General features: G+C 65.2%; 1 pseudogene, besides 2 other annotated features; it reads right to left on the bottom strand.

The window, feature by feature from the left end:
- Positions 1 to 630: a sequence feature (heterozygous, non-Esmeraldo-like haplotype).
- On the bottom strand, positions 524 to 5222 carry Tc00.1047053503475.10 (annotated as a pseudogene; the record flags this gene model as incomplete).
- Positions 631 to 5222: a sequence feature (areas not merged during assembly with more than two copies in the genome that could not be assigned to a particular haplotype).

The following is a 5222-nucleotide window of genomic DNA, read 5'->3' as shown; positions in this document are numbered from 1 at the left end:
CACAGCCGTGGCCCCCACGCCCTCCCTCATGTCAGCCAGCAACGCGCACTCACAACCTCCAGGAGGTGACGCGTCACAGAAGCGCTTCATCAATTGTTTTCCCTAACGCTTTCCTGAATGTACCTATGGCCCACACAGCAGCCACCGTCTTCGAGCACGTACTCATTACAGAGTACAGATATGAAATAGAGAGACCACCAGCCACCATATTCGGTGCTGCAGCGAGGAGCGTAAAACACACGCACACACACGTTGCGTATCCGCCCCCGGACTAGCGTGATACCCCGATAATCCGTTTTCTTCAATAATCGATAAAATAAAATAAAAACAACAAACCAATCACCCAATCAATCTATGAATAATGGAAATAAAGAAAATATCCGCCATAAGCATCCACGTTATGCCGTACCTGCAAGGGCTTTGTGCCCTCTCGCCGCGTAAAGAGACTGTTGGGTCGGGGCCTTTACACCCCCAAAAGGAGAAACTGCACTAAATTTTTCGTCAAGCGCAGCATCTTCACCTGTCCAGAGGGCATGATTAATGCTGCAGCTCACACTGGATGCACGGTCGAACAAGCTCAGAGCGTCTGAGCGGGTGCCACCGCCATGGGCTGCAACGGCGGTGCGGGTGGTCGGTACGACGACGCAACGGTGGTGCCTGAGGCGTACGACGATGACGTCATTTCGTGGGGCTTCCGCACCTCTTCGTCGCTCTCCTCGCCATCGCGCAGAAGCGCCTCCAGCCCTCCACGCCGCGGCTCGCGCAGCTCCTGCCAGTGGCGGTCCTCCGCGTACCACACAACGACGCCGTACACAGTGACCGCAAGCAGCACAGCGGTCAGCAGCAGCACGATCGCCACGTACGCCCTCGCTCCGCCGTCGCTCGGCGCAAGGTGGTTGGCCGCGCTGACCAGGCACAGTGCCGCAAGGAGCACAAAGCTCGCAGTCTGCATCACCGTCAGAAAGGCCGAGCGCATCATGTTCGTGAAGGCAACCACGCCCGCACCCGCAAGCAGCACAGCCGCCATGCAGAAGTACAGGACGTGGCAGCCTCCCACGGGCGAGTGCACAGCCGCAATCAGGCACACCACACACAGCACCGACAGCTGGAACACGCACCAGTACACGCGGCTGCCCCTCATGTTCGTCAGCATGCCGCCGTACATCCGCTGCTGCGCCGCGGGGTGCCAATACCCGACGGGGTACAGCAGGCGCTCGTGCAGCGGCTTCCTCGAAAACTGCCAGTACTTCGTGAAGCTCCCGCCCGTGTGGCGGGCAATAAAGTAGCACACACCAGCAGGGAACGACACTCCGTACAGCACGCCAACGACACCGATCACGCGGTGCTGCACGCGGGCGCCGGGCATCGCCAGTGCGAGCACGGAGCCAAAGAAAATGCCGAGGTGCATAGCCTGCGCCACAACGTACGTCAGGCTCGGGAAGCGCATCGCCGCCCACGCACTCGCCGCGTCCACGCCGCGCCACCGCTGGAAGGCCGCCGCCACACCGCAGTGCACGCATCCGAACACAGCGGCGAGCAGCGCGTTGCCCACCACCATCCACAGCGGGTCAAGGGCAGCGAACACCGACAGGAAGTACGGCAGCGCAACGGTGCTCGCACGCTCCTGCGCCGAGGCGCATGGCATCCTCGCAAACACGCCGAGTGCCTGCATCTCCAGGATGGAGCCCAGCCCGCCAGTCACCACCACGGCAACAGCCGTCGCACCCGCAACGACGCCGGTGATCGCCGAGAGGGCGCTGGCAGCAGCGGGCAGCGTGTTCGACCTGATCGTGAAGGACCCAAGCAGCACACCCCTGCAGCCGCCGGACACCGCCGCAGCGTCGCAGCGAATGACTATCGTCTCGTCGGCAGCAATGAAGTAACCGCGGTGCACGGGCACAGCCAGCTCCAGGACGGTGGACGGATTCGTCGCGTTGCGCACCCACGTCGCGTTGCTCAGCATCGCTCCCCACGGACCGCCAAACCCACTCGGCTGCGCCGTCGACACAGGCACAAAGCTCAGGTGCGTGCCGAGCTGCGGATCGCGTGCCCACCGAAACGGCGGCGGCAGCGCCACCATCAGCAGTGTCGGGGCGGCGCTCCCACCGCCGCGGATGTCGTTCTGCGTCAGGCTCCCACCAGCCGCCGTCGTCGTCACAGCAAGCGTCGGGCACGCCACGTCGCCCCACCACAGCGTGCCGCTCACCGACGCCGTCGGGGTCCGCGTGGGCAGCAGCGCCACCGTCTCCGTCACCTGCAGGGTCTCCGTCGGCCCGTACTGCGTCGGACTGTAGTGCTCGGTGCTCAGGCGCGGTGTTGGCGTCCATGTCGGTGTCAGGCTACGCGTCTCCGTCAGCGTCGCCGTGTGGCTCAGCGGCGGCAGGGCAGGCGTGCGGTTGCACCCGTCCACGTGCGGCAGGTACACCGGCAGGCAGTCACGCCCGTACCCGCCCTCAGAACAGCGGCAGCGGCACGACACCGACATCGCCCTCGTCGCAGCTGCAAAGCAGCTCACGTCGGCTTCGCACACGCCACACGCCACGGGGCGGAATTCCCCGATGATGCCGGCGGACCTGTAGTCCATCGGCTGCAGCGCCTGCCCGTTAAGCGTAAGGCACCCCACGACGAACCTTCGGCCGGCGCCCCCGAGCGCAACGGTGCCGTCCATCATAACGGGCCCACTGCCAGCGTTCCCGTGGAGCGTCAGCGTGCTCTGCACGAAGTCCGCACGGCGCGGGTACGACGGCACCGACAGGAGCCTGCCGCTGATGCTGTTGCCGCGCACCGACAGCCACGACCAGGACACAAACGACGCCGACCCCCGCAGCACCAGCAGCGCGCCATCGGTCAGCGCACCGGCGTTGTCGTTCACTACGACGGCGGACGCGTTGGACTCCACCCCGCTGTAGAACACCAACCCATGCGCGGCGTACACCTGGCTCCCCGACACGCGCAGCACAGCGCCCCCAGACGCAACCACGCGCGCACTCGCGTACAACGCATAGTCGCCACCGAACACAGCCGCGTCCAGTGCGACACCGCCACCGACAAGCTCCAGCACAGCGCCGTCCACCACCACCGTCCGCCCACCAGTCATCACGGTCACGAGGGCAACGCCAGACACAACCAGCACGGACCGCACAAGCCGCAGGCCCGACAGCACCAGCACCGGTGCGTACGGCGAGGACTGCGAGTCGAGAAGATACACAAGCGGCGTCGACCTCGCGGCAACCAACAGGGAGTCGGTCACCGTCAGCACGGACCCCGCGGGAAACGTGCCGGTCAGCACAAGCACACCGTTCAGCGCCTCCACATCGCACACCGACAGCTCCACCGGCCCGCCCTCGTCGCTCCCCGCCGACACCGCACCGCGCAACGCTCCACCGCCCATCACGTACAGCACGGCGCCGTTCAGCAGCGACACGTTCTGCACAACGATCCGCACGCCGTCCCGCGCCATCCACGGCACGTACAGCACAGGACTCACGCCGTCCAGCACAACGTGGCGCAGCGTCACCTCGCTCGCGCCGGCAGGCACAACGAACACAGAGTGCACCGTCACGCCCTCGCGGACAAACACTCTCGACGCAGTGCCCACAGCGGGCGGCAGCGCGGGAGCACCCACAGGCACGCACGCCTCGCCGTACCCGCCGCTGCCGCACGCGCACACGCACACACCGTCCTTCATGCTCGCCGACGCCGTCCCGGGCGCGTAGCAGTGCGTGTCCCTGTCGCAGGCGTCGCACCCAGCAACGTCGATGCTCCCAGCGTCGCCAAAACCAGCCGCTGCGTACTCCTCCGCCGTCGACAGGACACGTCCACCAGCGTCGTTGCACGCAACCCTCAAATGCGCCCCAACCGCAAGCGACAGGCTCACCGACAGCATCCGCGGCAGCAGCGCTCGGTTGCGCACAAAGCTCAGCGTGCTCCCAGCAGCGGTCACGGCGCCAGCGGCGTAGAGCATCTCCCTCAAGACGCCGTCGTGCACGTTGCCCTTCGCCTGCAGCATCGATCCGCCGGCCAGGCTCACCGTCGAATAAAACGCCACCGCGTAGTCCCCCGTCGACGAAAAGCCGTTCCGCACAAGCGCCACAATGGAGCCCGACACGCTCACAGCCCCACGCGCAGACACCGCGTGCTTGCACAGCAGGAAGTCGCTGTCAACAAACGCCACCACGGAGCCGCCGCTGGCCGCAACACCGCCCTCCACCGACACGCACAGCCCCAGCGCCGTCTGCACCGAAAGCCCGTCCACGTACAGCGCACCGCGCGACGACAGCGCCACGCCGCCAAACACCAACACGCCAACAGCGTCGCGGAACACAGCCGCCACGTGCGTGCGCGCGATGGTCAGCACGCTCCCCGTCAGATTCACCTTGTGCAGCACAAGGCACGCGGAGGCGTCGCCAAGGTCGTAGGCGCCGCGGTACGCAACACACGCCTCTGCAATCAGCACCGAGTCCACCACAGCGACGCGCGAGCCCGGCGGAAATCGGTTCGCCACCACCACGCCGCCGCCGGAGCGCGACTCAAGCCCGCTGATCAACACATCGGCGCGCTCGCCAGCAGGTGGTTCGGACCGCCACCCAACAACGTACAGGCTCGCTCTGCCCACAAACGTGCAGTTCGCCAGCGTCACGTTGCGCACGCTCCCTGACATCGAATTCATTTCCACCACGACGTCCGCTGCAAAGGTCACACCAACGTAGCACACCACCGACGTCCCGAAACTGACGTTCACCTCCACATCCACACGCACGTCGCGCACGCACAAGTCGGCGCCGTCGGTGCTCGGTGGCTCGGGGACAGCGACGGGCAGGCATGCATCGCCGTGGCCGCCCTCCGCGCACGTGCAGGCGCAGCCATCACTCGAGGCCGTCGTCGTGTACGAGGGGAAGCACAACGCCGCAAGGGTGCATGGGTCGCTGCAGTTCATAATAGTGGCGTTGTACACGGACGGAATGCTGTATTTCGCCCCCTCCTCGCCATTCACAGTGTTGCACGCAACCACAATCGCTCCGTTTGTGAGATCGCTGGAACTTTTGGGTATCCGCAGTACTGTCAGCGTGCCCGTGCTGGATAAAAATTGGTTGCCAGACACAGACATCGTGGAGCCGCGGAGATTCACCTTGGGGTTAATAAAGAGGAAAGCTTCCGATGGGGATTCACGGCAGAGGTTGCCGCTCAGCTGCAGCCAGGAGTGGTAGTAGATGTTGAAGGAG

The sequence above is a fragment of the Trypanosoma cruzi genome, genomic scaffold (assembly GCF_000209065.1).
Source record: "Trypanosoma cruzi strain CL Brener 1047053515949 genomic scaffold, whole genome shotgun sequence".
Lineage (NCBI taxonomy): Eukaryota > Euglenozoa > Kinetoplastea > Trypanosomatida > Trypanosomatidae > Trypanosoma > Trypanosoma cruzi.
This window is presented reverse-complemented; position numbering and strand designations above follow the sequence as displayed.